We start from the raw sequence: 17937 nt of genomic DNA, 5'->3' as shown, positions 1-17937 counted from the left end.
CATTACTGCGCTTAGCCAATGGGTTCTCTGTAAAATTGTGTTTTACTTGCTTATTTATTTTTTTAAATACTATATTATTTTTTTATATATATTTTTAATGTAAAATAGTTCGTCCACCTACTGTTTCAAACTTGCTGTAGTATATGTTAATGGTGTTGGAGAAAGCATTTTACATCAAATATAAATAAAAAATAATATAGTGCTTAAAAGTAATAAGCAAGTGAAACAACAATTTTACATACATTCCATTCTCTCTCCCATACACAAATACACACACAGTCTCCTCTGCTTTCATACACACATTCACTCACACAATATCTGTCTCACCCTCTTTCTCAGTCTCTCTCAGACTCCAGCTGCTTTCATACACACATTCAGTCTCACTCTCTCGATCTCTCTCGCAGGCAGTCTCCTCTGCTTACATACAGGCATTCATTCACACAGAACTCTCGTTTTCTCTCTCTCTCACTCTCTCTGACACACATAGACACACAGTCTCTCGGCTTTCATGCACGCATTCACACACACATGCAGACAGAAACATAAACAGACTCTTCTGTTTCACTTGATCACTCTCTCTTACTCACATACACGCATACACTCTCACATAGACTCTGTATTTTATTTTTTTCTTTTACACTTGCTAAACAGCAAAAGCACTGCTTAGCTACTGTAAAATAACATCTCGCTCACTCACACTTTCACTGATATAAATGCATGCACTCACACACAGACAAACACACACAAACACACACACACATGCACACACCTTTTTTGTTGTCTTCTTTTTTTATATTTTACACTCGGTAAACAGCAAAAACGCTGCTTAGCACACGTAAAATAATGGCGACCATTCCGTTTCCTCAGTCCAAACTCCTCGATGGCTTGATAAGCTGCCATGAAATGGCAGACTTGTTTTTCAGCGGGCATTACTTGCACCTTAATAACCTGCTAGAGAATGCTCTTTCTCCAATCAGGGTACTGATGAACAATTTGCCCATTGTCTAAATCCCAATAACATTCTATTTTACAAAAAGTATGTGTAATGTCATTTTTAAATAAAAGCAGTACAGATACATAAAGATATGAAAAACTTTTTGCAAAAAATGAGGAAGAAAGAGATATGCCCAATCAGCTGGCTAATTAGATGCTGAATGCCCAAATACTGTTTTCCCCCTCCCGCCAACTCCACCAAAACCAAAAGTGGACATCTTATGAAACACAAATTACTATGATGGCAGCCCATAACGACTGACCTGTTAAAAACTATTCAGTACTTGGATATGGCTTCCTGAATTTGTCAGCCAGCAGAGTAAGATACCTTCAACCATGTAATTACAGCACACATTTCATATAATACGACTCTCAAAACAAGCAGTAATGACCACACTTGAGGCTTAACAGTACCTAGTAGAGATGTCTTGTCTTCATATAATGGCAATGCAAGATGTGTTGCCTAATAGAGTCTCAATAACTATTAACTTGTACATGCTTTCCTTAGGTCAAAGAGTAAAAAAGATGGATTACGTGAAAGGGTCACTGTGGATTACAACATATCTCACACTTTGATTTGTTCATATGGTTTGCATACTTCAAAAAGTACACTAGACTTTGGACACTTCACTTAAGTGAACTCAGAGATCACAATGGGAAGGAAACCAGTGCCCAAGGAAAAGAAGATCTCCTTCATGTGTGTGTGTGTGTGTGTGTGTGTGTGTGTGTGTGTGTGTGTGTGTGAGTGTGTGTTGTGTGTGTGAGTGTGTGTTGTGTGTGTGAGTGTGTGTGTGTGTGAGTGTGGTGGTGGGGTATTTCCCAAAGGGCCTACATTTTTGTATTCTTGGAACATAATTTAATGACATAAATAAAGTACAGTTGTGTACACTTACCATAAATGTAGATGTTCAAGTGTATTCACTGTTGCAGTCATTACATTTGGGTTATCCTGCTGGCAGTTTGCCCTCAGTTGACCTGAATTCCAAAGTCTTGGGTCCTGCGTCAGTTGCTGTCGCCTCTTCCCTGACGTCAGGTCGTCAGGGGTATAAAAGATGCAGCCGACGCCATTTTATTCAGTTTTTCTTGCCCCAGATGTCAGGTGCCCCCAAAAGGGTAGGCTAAATTTATGTAAATAAAGCATACTTGCACCAGAAATAAGCTTTACCTTCATCTATAAGCAAATACATCACCTAGGTTGTATAGATTAGAGAAGTAAAGATAAGTTCCAGCAGAAATAAGGGGGATGGCGGGTGGGTAACCTGGACTGCAACAGTTAATACACTCGAACATCTACATTTATGGTATGTGTACACAACTGTACTATGTTCTTTGTGTTTCACTGTTGCAGTCATTACATTTGGGTTGAGTCCCAAAGCTATGGTTGGGGGGGCTGGAGTTAAACAGCATTAGGAGCGGCTATGAGGCCCTGCAGAACTGCAGTGGCAAAGCCTGCCCTGGATTTAGAGTAAAGAGGCAGATTGTAATGTTTTGTAAAGGTATGCACTGAACTCCAAGTAGCAGCCTCTAAAATGTCTTTGGTTGGTACTCCCCTGAGAAAGGCTAAAGAAGTGGCTGCAGCTCTGGTTGAATGTGGCCTAATGCTCTTAGGCACTGGTTTGCCATGCTGTGAGTAGCAGAAACGAATGCAGTGACCTATCCACTTTGAAATAGTCTGCTTGGAGATGGCCTTTCCTTGTGATGCTGTGGCATATGCCACTAGTAATTGTTCTGTCTTTCTGAAAACTTTAGTTTTGTCCAAGTAGAATCTAAGTTGTCTCCGTATGTCCAAAGAATGCAGAATTTTCTCCTCCTTGTTCTGTGGATTTGGATAAAAGGTTGGCAAATGAATAGTTTGGTTAAGGGCTACACTGGATACCACCTTAGGCATAAATGTAGGGTTTGTTCTGAGAGACCCTGTCTGGATAAAAAATGATAAAGGGTTCCATGGCCATGAGAGCCTGTAGCTCAGAAACTCGTCTTGCAGACGTTATTGTTAGGAGCAGAGCTGTTTTCCAAGATAAGAATTTTATATCTGCAGTAGCAGCTGGCTCAAAAGGAGGTAAGGTGAGTTTTTCCAAGACATAATTGAGGTCCCATGCAGGTATTGGCCTCCTTGGAGGCCTTAAGTTTTTGGCTCCTCTGAGGTACTGCCTTAATAAAGATTGAGAAAAGAGTGGTGGCTCTGTATTGTAATGAGCCGAAATGGCAGAGGCATGGATTTTAATTGATGAGAAAAATAGGCCTTTGTCCAGCATCTCAGTTAAGTATTGCAAAATATGAGGAATATTTGGGACAGCTGTATCAGTTCCTTGAGCTTGGTTCCAAGCGCAACATTTCTTCCATTTCCCAGCATAGGATTTTCTAGTACTAGGCCTTCTGGCTTATAAAATGACATCCATCACAGCTTTACTGAGAGGTGTGGTTTGTCTGGCTACATTATCCGCCATGCTGCCAGGTTTAGGGTCCTGTGTTGGCTGTGCAGAATCTGATTGTTTTGCTGGGACAGTAGATGAGGTGTTTGAGGTAAGGTCCAGGCTGGGCAATGGGACAAGTTCCTTAAGCTTGGATACCAGTACTGGCGTGGCTAGTCTGGGGCAATCAGAATCATTTTTGGTTTCTCCTGCCTGACCTTTAGGAGTACCTTGGGGAGGAGAGGTAGTTGAGGAAAGGCATATACTGATAGGTTTGCCCAGTTGAAAGATAAGGCGTCCACTTTCCAAGCTTGTCTGTGATAAGTCCTTGTGCAGAATCTTTTTAGTTGATTGTTTTGAGGGGAGGCAAATAGATCTATGTCTGGGCGTCCCCATTTCTTTGTTATCATGCTGAAGACTTGTGGATTCAGGTGCCACTCGTGGGGATCCATGAGGTTTCTGCTTAGTTCGTCTGCCAGAGTGTTTTCCTTTCCTGGCAGGAATTGTGCCTGCATATGAACTAAGTCAATGCTGTGTCCCATAAAGCCATGGCTAGTCTGCACAGGGGATAAGAATGAGTGCCCCCCTGATTGTTTATGTACCACATGACCATGGTGTTGTCTGTCTTTATCAGTAGTTGTCCTGGATGAAGTACGTCCTTGAAGGCTGTCAGGGAATTTTGAACAATTAGCATCTCTTTTTGATTGATATGTAGATGCTTTTGGTTTGTGGACCAGGTGCCCTGAATGCCTCTTCCTGCCATGTGTGCCCCTGAGGCATAATCTGATGCATCCGTCGTTAGACTCTGCCTGGCTGGGGGTAGTGAGAATAGCTGTCCCTTGTTTTGGTGACAAGCCTTTGCCCACCATCGAAACTCCTGTTGCAGGCAGGGAATTAGAGTAATCATTGTTTCCAGACTGTGGCAATGTTGCATCCAAACACTTTTTAGGTACCATTGAATTTTCCTCATATACAGTCTTGCATATGGAATTAGTAAGATGCAGGATGCCATGAAGCCCAAAGCCTGCAGAATTTTTCTTGCAGATAACTGGGCCTTTGTTGCCATTTCCTTGAAATAGGTAGTCAGTTGCCTTTGTTTGTCTGGAGTGAGATAAGCCATCTGGGCAGTTGTATTTAAGCTTGCACCCAGGAATATTATCTCTTGAGAGGGTACTAGTTTTGATTTCTTTTTGTTGACTGTGTACCCTAGGCATGTTAAAAGTCTTATCACAAATGTCAGATGCTGTAGTAGAATGTCCTTGTTCTCTGCTTGTATGAGGCAGTCGTCCAAGTAAGGATATATTTGTATTCCTCTTTGTCTGTAGTAAGCAATTACTGGTGCCAGGCACTTTGTGAAGACCCTGGGTGCAGTAGATAAGCCAAAGGGCAGTGCAGAGAATTGGTAATACTTTAAGCCAGCCTTGAATCTGAGGAATCTTCTGCATGTTTGTCTGATTGGGACATGCAGGTATGCCTCTTTTAGGTCTAAAGTCATGAGCCAAGCCTTGCTGCCCAGCATGGGCAGAAGCTGCTGTAAGGTCAACATCTTGAATTTTGGTATATCCAGGAAAGTGTTTAGAATAGATAGGTCCAGTATTGGTCTCCATGCTTGGTCCTTTCTGGGTACCAAGAACAGTCTTGAGTAAAATCCTTGTCCCTGCTCTTGCTGAGGCACTTGTTGAATAGCCCTCATGTCCATGAGAGCTGCGACTTGTTTTTGAGCCTCTGCCCATTGATTTTTTTGGCAGGTCTGGCTAACCGTTTGCCCTTGGTAGGGTATGGAAATGAAACTTGTAGCCTTGAGACACTATGTCTAGAACCCATTTGTCCTGGGTTATAATGTGCCAATTTTGAGAAAAAAGTGCTAGTTTTCCCCCTAAGGGTGCTGCCAGAAGATAAGTGCTTGGTAATGGCAGGAGGAAGTCATTGGGACTGTTTCCTGTATGATTGTGATTTGTCCTCTCCACCTTTGGAGGTAGAGGCACTCCACTGCTTAGACCTGTAGGATCCTTGCGGCTGTGATCTGCCTCTAGGGCATCTGGATCTGCCCCTTTGAGGTCTGGCTGAGACTGGAAAGGACCAATTCTTTGTAGGCCAGTGTCTGCTAAATTTAGGTGTCTGTACCTGTAAGAAATCCTTGATCTTTTGCATAGCTTTAGCTTTGTCTTCCATTTTCTTTAACACCTCTTCTGCCTTAACACCAAACAAGGTATCATGTTGTAAAGGAGCATCTAATAATTTTGCTTTAACATGGTCAGGCAGATTTTGTTCTTTTAACCAAGCATGCCTCCTAATGACAGAACCCATAACAGCGGCCCTGCAGGAGGCCTCCAGAGAATCAAAACCACATTGCAAAGTATGCTTTCTAACTTGTTCAGCTGCATGCAATAAATCCTGTATTTCTTTGTTTTCCGCACATTCAGAATTTGCCATCATTTTCTGTTTAAGCAGTGTCATGATATATTGCTGATATTTGAGCATATGAAGCTGGCAATTTACGGCCCTTATAGCCAATCTAGTAAATCTTTTTCCCCATCTATCCAGAGCCCTAGAATCCCTATCAGAGGGGGTAGGGTTTTCTGCAGTAGAAGCCTTGACCCCTTTTGGACCCTGAGAAATAGTTTCTGGGTCTGCAGTAGGGTTTTTGAAAAGGAATTTATGAGAGTCAGTGACCCTGTAGTATCTGTCCGGCTTAACAGGAGCTGGAGGTACAGAATCAGGGGTCAGACTGGACTCCGAGAACACATCTACAATGTCCAACACAGGTGGAATAGCTAGAGTGTTGAGGAAGTAAAAGGAAGTCTCTGAGCCTTTTCTTAGATTCTGAAAAATCTTGTCTCTCCCAGTGGAAGTGCTCCCTGATGGTATGCAAGGTTTCCCCAAAAGAGTAGTCCTCAGGAGGAGAAGCTGAAGGAATTGATTCTTCAGCATCAGAATCCTCATAGGGGGGAAGAGAATATTCCTGATCAGAAGAGTAATCAGAAGAAATGGAAACCTGATCTGAAGATTCATAGTCTGTCTCTTGCCTAGGCCTCTTATCAGGAGGGGGATGGGAACCCCTGATCAAGGTAATTAAGTCTTCGGCCATTTTGAGCATCTGTTTTTTTGGGCATGGAGGCCTGTCCTTGTGGCTGGTGAACTGGCTTCTTTGTCTTTAAAGGTGTTTTAGTCTTTGTCTTTGAAGTCGGTTTAATATATAATTGTTTAGGTCTGAATACACCCTCAGAAGCCGATGCCTGCTCAGCGGCTCCAGACCCATCTGAGGTAATAATCTCTGAGGCTCCAATACCTTGAGTTTCCTGCGGCCTGGCCAATTCCACTTGGGAATCAGTAGCGGCCTGCAACTCTAAAGTAGCGGGCATCACGGGCTGTGAAAGCACCTCACTGAGAACTGGCGAACCGGCAAATTGCTTAGGAGAAGCTTCGTCGTCGGTTTTGGACCTCGGTTGCCTGTCTTTTTCTTTTTCTTTGTGTTTTTTGTGAACTCCGTTAGTCGGATGGCTATCCGACGACATTGTATAATTAAATCTTCGCCCAAAATAGCTTAATGCAAAATCGTACCGATGCTTAATAGTGCGTTGGTTAAATCTAGCACAAAGCCGACAACTAGCAACGTCGTGGTCAGGGCCTAGGCAAGGAATACAGTAAGAATGAAAGTCCTTATGAGGTATTTGCTTCCCACAAGAAATACAATTATTAACTTTTTCTGACATCGGTCTGGAGCAAGAAAAAAGTTTCCTCAATGGGGTACTTAGCTTTTAATGAAGACTTTGGATCTGAAACTCGAACACGAAAATCTCAGGAGTCGGCCGACCGGCACTTGCGAACTGCTTCTGCTTTGGGCACCGCACGGCAAGAAAGACAGAATAAAATGGCGTTGTCTGCATCTTTTATACCCCTGATGACCTGACGTCAGGGAAGAGTCAACAGCAACCAACGCAGGACCCAAGACTTTGGAATTCAGGCCGACTGAGGGCAACCTGCTAGCAGGATAACCCAAATGTAATGACTGCAACAGTGAAACACAAAGAACATCAGTGCCTTCCACAAAAAGTCCCAACCAACCGGACTGAATGCAGAATTTTTCAACCACCCAAAATGTAGTTAAGGTCTTACATTAGGACCCAATTCATGACTGCAGATTTTACATGTAAGAAACAACTTAGGAGGTCAGGAATAAAATTTAGTACAGCAGCCAATTTAACAGATGATAGCTGGACAACAGGTACAGAAACCACAGGAACCCCAGGACAAAGTAAAGCTTGCAAATCAGAGAGACCCAAATAAAGTACAGTTTTGTACCTACCATAAATGTAGATGTTCGAGGATTCCCTTGCTGCAGTCCTGACTATTGGGTATAGTCCGCGTCCCAGTCGGCCCGAATACCAGAGTATAAGGCTGACGTCGGTCATGGCGCCTTAGACTGACGTCAGTACGTCAGGGTACTAATGCGCATGACCGACGTCATTTCCTCAGTCTTTTCTTGCCCCAGATGTCAGAAGACCTAAAAAGACAAGTCCCAAAAACAACCTGCACCAAAAAACATGTACAATATATACAACAATATGTACAAAAAATATAAGCATGTAAACTCACCTACACAACCACCCTGAAACACAGAGGGGAAGGAGGAGGTATTGGACTGCAGGGGAATCCTCGAACATCTACATTTATGGTAGGTACAAAACTGTACTATGTTCTTCGCCTTCCCTTGCTGCAGTCCTGACTATTGTAGAATCCCAAAGCAGAGGTAAGGGAGGCTGGCAAATTATAAAGTAGCAGGAGCTGACAACATGCCTTGTAAAACAGCTGTGGCAAACCAGCCCTAGTCTTAGAGTATATAGGCAGGTGATAATGCCTAGAAAGTATGCACTGAACTCCAAGTAGCTGCTTCCAGAATATCCTTAGTTGCCACCCCTTAGAAATGCTGTTGAAGTGGCAGTAGCCCTAGTGGAATGAGGCCTAATCCCAGCTGGAACCTCTTTGCCATGATGGGAATAACAAAATGCAATGCAAAAGCCAATCCACCTAGAAATAGTTTGTTTTGACACAGGCTTGCCCTGTGAACTCAAAGCAAAAGAAACAAGTAACTGCTGAGACTGCCTAAAATTCTTAGTCCTGCTCAAATAATAACGCAATTGCCTGTGTACATCTAAAGTGTGCAAAATCTTTTCCCCTTTATTTTGAGGATCTGCAAAAACGGCAAATGAATAGTTTGGTTTAAAGCCACACTAGAAACCACCTTAGGCATAAAGGAAGGATTAGTACGTAATGAAACCCTGTCCTTATGGAAAACCAAAAAGGGCTCCACTGCCATAAGGGCCTGCAACTCAGACACCCTTCTTGCAGAAGTAATAGCCAACAGAAAAGCAGTCTTCCATGACAAATATTTCAATTCAGCAGTAGCTGCAGGCTCAAAAGGTTGTAGAGTAAGTTTTTCCAACACAAAATTGAGATCCCAAGCAGGAGTAGGAGCTCTAATGGGGTCTTATATTCTTTGCCCCTCTAAGAAACTGCTTGAACAAAGGATGCGAAAACAAAGGTGGGTCACAATCATAGTGAGCTGAAATTGCTGCAGCATGAATCTTTATGGAAGAGAAGGACAAACCTTTGTCCAATAATTCAGTAAGATATTGAAGAGCCACACTCAAATTAGGCTCTGAAATCTCCAAATTCTTTGCTGTACTCCAAAATAAAAATCTCTTCCATTTTCTCGTACACTCTCCTAGTACTAGGCCTTCTAGCTTCCATAATCACATTTAAAACTTGTTGAGGAAGCTGAGACCTGCTGTGCTTCAACACAGAATATGCCAAGCTGTGAGATGAAGAGATTGAAGCTTGACATTGAGCAGATGACCGTCCTTCTGAGATAACAGATGAGGAATCAGAGGTAAAGGCCATGGAGGCTTCTTTACAAGACTCCTTAGAAGTGGGTACCAGTGTTGCCGAGGCCAATCTGGAGCTATCAAAATCATCCTTGGCCTGTCTTGTCTGACCTTTAATAAAACCTTTGGAAGAAGAGGCAGAGGTGGAAAGGCATAGACATGAAGGTTTTTCCAACTGAAAGACAGAGCATCCACTTTCCAAGCTGTGTGATGAAACCCCTTTGTGCAATACTTTGGCAGCTGGTGGTTTAGTGGAGAAGCGAACAGATCTATGTCTGGAGTTCCCCATGACACTGTCAATTTCTGAAATACATGAAGATCCAGTTTCCACTCGTGGGGATCCATGATTTGTCTGCTTAATACATCTGCTAGGGAGTTCTGTGCTCCTGGCAGAAACCTTGCCTGAAGAGTCAGTTGCAGGCTTAACGCAGTCTCCCATAAAATCATTGCTTGCCTGCATAGAGGATAAGAATGTGTTCCCCCTTGCTTGTTGATGTACCACATGACAGTTGTGTTGTCTGTTAGAATCAACACGTGCCCTGGAAGAAGTAACTCCTTGAACGCCATCAATGCAAACTGGACTGCTAACATCTCCTTCATGTTGATATGTAGATGCTGTAGTCTGGCAGGCCACTTGTCTTGTATCCACTTTCCATTTAGATGAGCTCCCCAAGCAGTGTCCGAGGCATCTGTCGTTAAAATCTGACTCGCCTCTGGCCGGGTCACAGAGAGTCCCTTGTTTAGGTGACATTCCTGAGCCCACCACAAGAATTCCTTTTGAAGGCAAGGTAGTATGTGAATGACAGTGTCCAAATCTTGGCAGTGCTGTGTCCATACATTTTGAGATACCATTGCAGCTTCCTCATATGCAGTTTGGCATTGGGAAGCACCAGAATACAAGATGCCATGAACCCTAATGCTTGAAGGACTGTCCTTGCAGTCAGCACGGACTGATGAGATAGTTGATGGAAGTAAAGTGACAGACTCTTTTGTTTGTCCGGGGTTAAAAAGGCCATCTGGGCTGCTGTATTCAGTCTCACACCCAGAAAGCACATGTCTTGAGAGGGTACTAGACTGGACTTTATTTCGTTCACAGAATACCCTAGGCATCTTAGCACTGCTATGACATATTCCAGATGCTGTAGAAGGTCTTCCTTTCCTGAGCCAGAAACAGGCAGTCGGCCAAGTTAGGATAGATTTGAATGCCTTGAAGCCTGAAGTAAGCTATCACTGGAGCCAGAACCTTTGTGAATACTCTTAGATAAGCCAAAGGGCAATGCAGAGAACTGATAATGAAAATCTCCAGTTCGAAACCGCAGATACTTTCTGCAACTTAGCCTTATAGGCACATGAAGGTAAGCTTCCTTGAGATCCAAAGTTACCATCCAGTGATCCTTGCCCAGCAGAGGTAACAGTTGCTGTAACGTCAACATCTTGAACTTGGGAATGTCCAGATAAGTGTTGAGGATAGATAAATCCAAAATTGGTCTCCACATGTTCCCCTTCTTTGGTACTAGGAACAGGCGAGAATAAAATCGAGCCCCTTTCTGATACAGGGACTGGCTGAATGGCCCCTATCTGGAGTAACTGAGAAACTTGCTTGTGAGCCTCTTTTCTTTGTGGAGGAGGAACATCTGGCATGCCTTTGAAAGGGGCATTGTGTGGAAATAAAATCTGTAACCGTGATGAATGATATCCAGCACCCATCTGTCTTGAGTGATTAAATCCCAATTTTCTTTGAAAAGAGACAATCTTCCTCCCAAAGGAGCTGCCAGACGAGAATCCACTGGCAGCTGAAAAGGCAGGTCATTGGTTCTGCTTACGAAAGGACTGACCCCTGCCCTCACCAGAAGTCTGAGCAGGTGAACTGTCTGATCTAGGCCTTGAGCCCTGCCCCTACCACGTCTAGACCTACCCCTAGACTGGGAACCATAAGCAGGATATGTCCACCCCTTAGCAGGCCAATTTCTACTAAACTTGGGCTGCACCTGCAAAATCTTTAACAGTCTGCATAGACTTAGCTTTGTCCTCCATTTTCTTTAAAACTGCTTCCACAGGCGGTCCAAACAACACATCAGACTGTAAAGGAGCATCCAAAATCCTGGTCTTAACATGCTCAGCTAAATTCTGATCCTTCAACCAGGCATGTCTGCGAAGAACAGAACTAGTAGCAGCCACCCTCGAGGAGGCCTGAACAGCATCAAAACCACACTGCAAAGAATGCTTACCCACTTGTTCAGACACATGAACCAAATCCAGCAATTCTTTACACTCAATACCTTCCGCCAAAGCATCCACCTTAGATTTCAATTGTGAAAGGAGATAATTCTGATATTTCAGCATATGAAACTGACAATTCAACGCCCTCATGGCTAGAGTGGAAGAAGTATATACTTTCTTACCCCACCTATCCAAAGCCCTTGCCTCTTTATCAGAGGGTACAGGATTTTTAACCACAGAAGCTTTAACACCTTTAGGCCCCTGAGAAACAGTTTCTGGGTCCGCTGGGACTCTTAAACAAATACTTATGAGCTTGGGCACCCTATAATACCTATCAGGCTTAACAGGAGCAGGAGGCAAGGAGTCAGGGTTCAGGAAGCCTCTGCAAAAACATCCTCCACCACATTCAACACAGGAGGAATAGCTAAGGGCCTATGCTGGGGTAAAAACAAGAATTCCCTAAGCCTTTTCCTGGAATCAGAGTAATCCTGGCCTTCCCATTTAAAGTGCTCCCTCATAGAGTGAAGAGTCTCTGAAAATGAAAAATCCTCAGGAGGAGAAGCTGTAGGAGTGGAATCATCCACATCAGAATCAGAATAAGTAGGAAACTCTTGCAAGTCTTCCACAGAAGACTCTGAAGCCTGTGAACACTGTTCAAAACTATCAAACTCCTGTTCCACCCTAGGCCTCTTATCAGGCGGGGCATAGAACCTCTAATCAGAGTAATCAAATCTTCAGCCATTTTAAGCATATGTTTCTTAGGCACAGAGCCCGAAATGCTAGGAGAAGCCCCCAGAAGCTGAACTCGGCCTACCTCTAAAAGAAGCTTTGGCAACAGAAGGAGAGGCCCTAACTACCTTGGGAAGAGAGGGAAGAACAGTTACCTGAGAAGCCCCTCAGCCTGGCCTACCTCCTGAGAGGGCACATCCTGTAACAGTAAAGTATCTGCCTGAGACTCCATAGAGACTCCTGGCAAAACCTCTGGCTCCTGAGCCTTCTAAAGAACCGGCGTCCGGACTGCCGGTTCCTCACCCCTAGGCTTCACTGTTTTGTCCTTGCGCTTCTTGGATGAAGCCGGCGGCATATTATAATTGCAACGCTTCCCAAACACTAACCTAGCACAATCAAGCCTCCCTTAATAGTTAAATCTAGCACAAGCGGCAACCAACAACGTGCTCAGGCCCTAAACAAGGTATACACAATGTATGATAATCCCTATATCTGCTTCCCACAAGAAATTCAGTTTTTCTCTTTGTCTGACATCCGGTTAAATACTGAGCCAAGAAAAACCAAAATGTTCTCAACTCTGTTTGGTCTGAAACTCCGGTTTGAGAGAAAATCTCAGAACGCCAACCTGCACTAAATTGCTTCTGCATCGGACCATGCGGCAAAAGACTGACGGTCATGCGCATTAGTACCCTGGCGCCATGACCCAGCCTTATACTCTGGTATTGGACTATACCCAATAGTCAGGACTGCAGCAAGGGAAGACGAAGAACATCTACCTTCTCCTAAAAGGGCAAATTGTTTCACTGTGCACTGTACCTAGTTCTAGTGGCCTACTGCAGTATGAAAGACCTTTGAGAGCCCTTCCCTCATCCACAACATATAACAAATGAGGTCAAGTCTATATTTTAGGAGCCAATTATGAAGTACACAGGTCTTCTGAATTTGCACCACCACCTCAAGGTGTCAACACATTCTGCTACAAAGAAAAAATAAACACTGTATGTAGAACACCAGATCTTCCAGACGTGCTCTGTAAGTAGCTTACAATACACAAACAATTACTTCTCCTGTTGACAGGCCACTCATCATCTATTTTACTCAGAGAATTTATGTAAAAGACTACTCACTCCTTTGGCTGTTTTACTAGTGATAGCTAGGCTGGTTGTGAAACAGGAAAAAAAAAACACGAGAATTGCTAAAAGGTTACAACTGACCACAAAAAACAAAAGAGATGTGTGGGTGGATGCAGAACTGGACTCTTGCTTACTAAGCACTTCTTGATCTAGACTTGAGCAGGCAGATATATAACAAACTTAACTTCAAAGAATGTTTAGTCAGCAAGCCAAATATACATACATATTTACTATTAAAATGTGGATTAGCAGTTAAGTAAAAATGGGAAAGTTGAATGCGTGTTTCCCAGTTCCTGTAATGCTGATCCGGAAATGTTTGAATCCAAAGTAGCAAATGCCAATGTGCATTCGCTAATGTGTGATCAACGTTCTGATACCAGACTGCACTGCCGTGGGGATTTGGAAATTTACCCACTAAATAAGCTACAAATTACTACAGCACTCAACTTTCCTCACTTGTCTAGAGGAAAACAGTTTTTAGTACTTAATAAATAAGCACCTATCCAGGCATGTCTAAGGGTCAGCTCTCAGTGTTTTCTCCAGTCTACCTGATGAATCTGGGCATCTTGGGGCAATGCAGCAATTGCCTCACGCAAACAGACAACCCTCTTCTCCTACCACCCAACACTACAACCTGTGAGAGATGCAATTATATAGCCAAACTGGAAGCAAAGCTCTCTTCACCCAAGACTGGACTAGACAGTCAAGAGGAGAAGGTAAAACACTTGCATCACACCACACTCATCACACAGTCCCTCAAAACCTACACCACCAAAACACATACATAGAAACACAAAACACACACCTATATTCAAGGAGGCTCTCAAAAAAAATCTACCCAAGCAACAGGGATCTCCAAAGCAGAAACGCAAGCAACCTCCACCCCTCAACACAACCCAAATGACACACAGCCCACAAACTCAGTGTGCCACTCAACCACAGCCCATAAGGCATAACAACGTACCCAACACTCTAGTCATAGGTGACTCTATAGTCAAGCACACTGGTGTTCCACTCACCATGCTAAACAAGGAGAAGGTTACTGTCAGCTGCCTGTCAGGTGCAAGGATCCGTCAAATAACACATGCACTCAGGTCACTCCACAACAAGTACAAATATGACTCTGTCATTGTCCATGTTGGTGTGAATGACCTGAGATGTACTTCCCTGGACTACATGAAAAGAGACATGGAGGAGCTGTCTGATCTTGTAGCCCAGGCAGGTATGACCCTAGCCCTGAGTAGCATCCTGCCATCACCCAGAATGATACCACAGTACAAGGACAAAATGATTGACTTCAACAATTGGCTAAGCTTCTGGTGTCATTCTAAGGGGATCCAGTATCTGTCTGCCTAGGATGACATGATCGACAAACCACAATGCTTTGCCAAAGATGGCCTGCCCTGTCGCCCTTGGGATTCCAGATACTGGCTATGGCTCTTGCCACCCCTATAGTGCCCTTTTAGGCAAGATTCAAATGACAAATTCACCACCGTAACAGGTACAAGCAAGCAAAATCTGAGGGTAATGCTACTTAATGCTAGAAGTCTAAACCTCAAAATGCACTCACTCGAGGCACTCCTTAAAATGGAGAACATCGACATCTGTGGAGTGACAGAGACCTGGTTCAAGGCTCCAGAGAGCACCCCTGCATTACCAAGCTATAATTCTTACCACACCTTTCGGCCACCTAACCTGGACTGAAGCACTAAAGGGGGAGGCGTGTCCATATTCATTAAGGATATCCACACCTCCAGGCTAGTTGCTCAGCATAATGCATCCGAGATTATCCAAGTGCAACTAACTCTGGGCCAGACCACAATCCAAATTGTAGTTTGTTATAGATCCCCCATCATGCCCCAGGATTCCTACTTCTCATTTCTTGACACAATGGAACATATTAGGGTACAAATTAACACCCTAATAATGGGCGATTTCAACTATCCCACCATTAAATAGGAAAACTACTCATGTACCAACTCTTGTGCTCAACGTTTTCTGGAATTCATAAATTCCAACACCTTGGATAAACTTATCCACACCCCCACCAGGGGCGGCAATATCCTAGACCTGGTCATTACCAACATGGGCAACTGGTGTTCCACAACAGAGGTCAATTCCTCGTTGGTCAGATCCGACCACAAGCAAATCACCCTAGACATCCACATCCCACCCCCACCCCCCATTAGGGAAACCACCGTAAAAAAGTTCTCCAAATCCAACTTCACGCTTCTTAAGACAGAAGTGGCAAACTTCATGACACCCATGCTGACGGACAATAGAGGTACGACTGCTGAATCCTATACAGTTGCACTTTATAAGCACTTACACGAGTGCATGGATCATGCAATCCCTAACACAGCCAAGATGCTATCCTCCAAAAATAGGAAGCCAATCTGGTGGTCCCCTGCCATAAACAAACTCTACAAAAGAAGAAAGAAACTGTTGCAAAAAAGAGTAAAATCACATTATTGGAGGAACTCCATGGTCAGCCTCAGTAAGAAGCTGAGATCCCTCATAAAATCCTCCAAAGCTAGTTACGAAAACAAAATCGCCACTGATTCTAAAGACAACCACAAAGCATTCTATAGCTATGTCAAGAATCTCAATGGCAACACTCAGATCTGCTCTGAGTTACAGCACAATGGCACTAAATATACAGAACCACCTGATATTGCCAACATCCTGGCAGATAGGTTCAATGCTACCTTTACCCCTCTCTCATCCCCTAAATGGCCCATCTCTATACCGGAAGAATGCAAAGTTCATGTAATCACGGCTGCACAGGTAAAAAACACACTCTCCAAAGCCAGGAACACAGCATCCATGGGACCTGACAACATCCCAGGCTGCGTTCTACATGAACTACAGAATGAACTGGGACCCCACCTAAGTACCATGTTCAATCATAGCCTCACCTCAGGCTTTGTGCCCAGTGAATGGCGCACAGCAGTGGTTATCCCACTCCACAAAGGGGGAGCCACCACGGACCCCAGGAACTACCGCCCCATTAGCCTGACAAGCGTGGTCTGCAAGGCTATGGAATGTATCATTATGGAACTTATAAAATATGACATTGGTAATCTGCAAACTCTGGACCCTCTCCAGTTTGGGTTTGTAAAAGGCAAATCACGTCTCCTAAACCTGATAGACTTCTTTGAAGCGGTCACCAAAGCTGTAGATGAGGGTAAGGTGGTTCACACAGCCTATCTAGATCTCGCCAAGGCTTTCGACACCATCCCCCACTCTGGAATTATAGACAAACTCACTAAACTAGGTATAAATCCCTATGTCACAAGATGGGCTGCCAACTGGCTCACTGACAGAACCCACATTGTGAAAGTAGCAGACTCCAAATCCAACTTCAGACCAGTGACAAGTGGAGTACCACAGGGTTCAGTCCTAGGTCCTCGCCTGTTTGATATCTACTTATCTGAAGCACAGGCTAACACAGAAGGTCTTTGGCTAACAAAGTTCGCAGATGACTGCAAACTAGGAGCCATAATCAAAACTCCTAACAATGTGGACATCCTACAAAAGGGCCTCACTGAGACAGATTCCTGGTGTCAAAGCCATGGCCTCAAGCTCAATGCCAAAAAGTGCATGTCATCCCTTTTGGCAAAAACTCTGTACCCATGAACTACCACACAGGCGTTAGTCTACTTAACATCGAAAGTGTGATAAGAGACCTTGGGACACAGGTGGACAGTAATCTCTCCTTTGATAATTACATTGCCACAGTACTCAGGAAATCCTTCTACATGGTACACCTCATCACAAAAGGTTTCTCGTCAAGGAAAAAAGAGGTCATTGTTCCCCTCTACTCATCACTCATTAGACCCATTATACAGTACAACGCCCCTTTTGGTATGTACCTCACAAGACATCTACAACAACTGGAAAGGCCACAGAAATACCTCACAAAGAGGATTACCGGCCTCAAACAAATGTCCTATGCAGACCGTCTCAAAAAACTCCAGCTTTACTCTGTCGCATATCGCCTACTCAGAGGCAATCTCTGCCTAACATATAAAGCTATGTCAAACCCAGAGCTGTTGGACATGCTCCACTTAAAGAAATCCCAATCCCTCTGAGCTACATGCTCTAGGGACCTAAACCTTGTCACCACAATAAAGAGAACATGCTGGAGGGATAGATTCCTGTCCCAGAGACTTCCCATACTCTGGAACAAACTACCTATTTATATCAAACAAATCTCTTCATTAGCACTCTTCAAGAAAAATCTTGATGATTGGATGGGAGACAGGAAATTCACCCCGGGCATCACTTCTGTGACTCAGGTTGACAGGGGCACAGGAAAATAATTTTCTTGGGTGGCAAAAGCCAGGGTACCATTTGGCTAGGCTTATATAGGCCCTAGGGCCAATAGCCTAGTACCTACCTATGAACCTATTTTCCTCACTGCAGTGTGATCTCGGAGTTGGAAAATATAATTTGCAGGAGGTGTGGGGGTACACAGTAAAAACTACTGTTGTTTAATTAAAAGTTTTAAGAGATCTTAAACAAAATAGCCTGAGTGCCTGAAATCACTTCCTGCTATTTCAT

This window comes from Protopterus annectens, chromosome 3.part0, assembly GCF_019279795.1.
Source record: "Protopterus annectens isolate FY-2018-M chromosome 3.part0, PAN1.0, whole genome shotgun sequence".
Classification (NCBI taxonomy): Eukaryota; Metazoa; Chordata; order Ceratodontiformes; family Protopteridae; genus Protopterus; species Protopterus annectens.
This window is presented reverse-complemented; position numbering follows the sequence as displayed.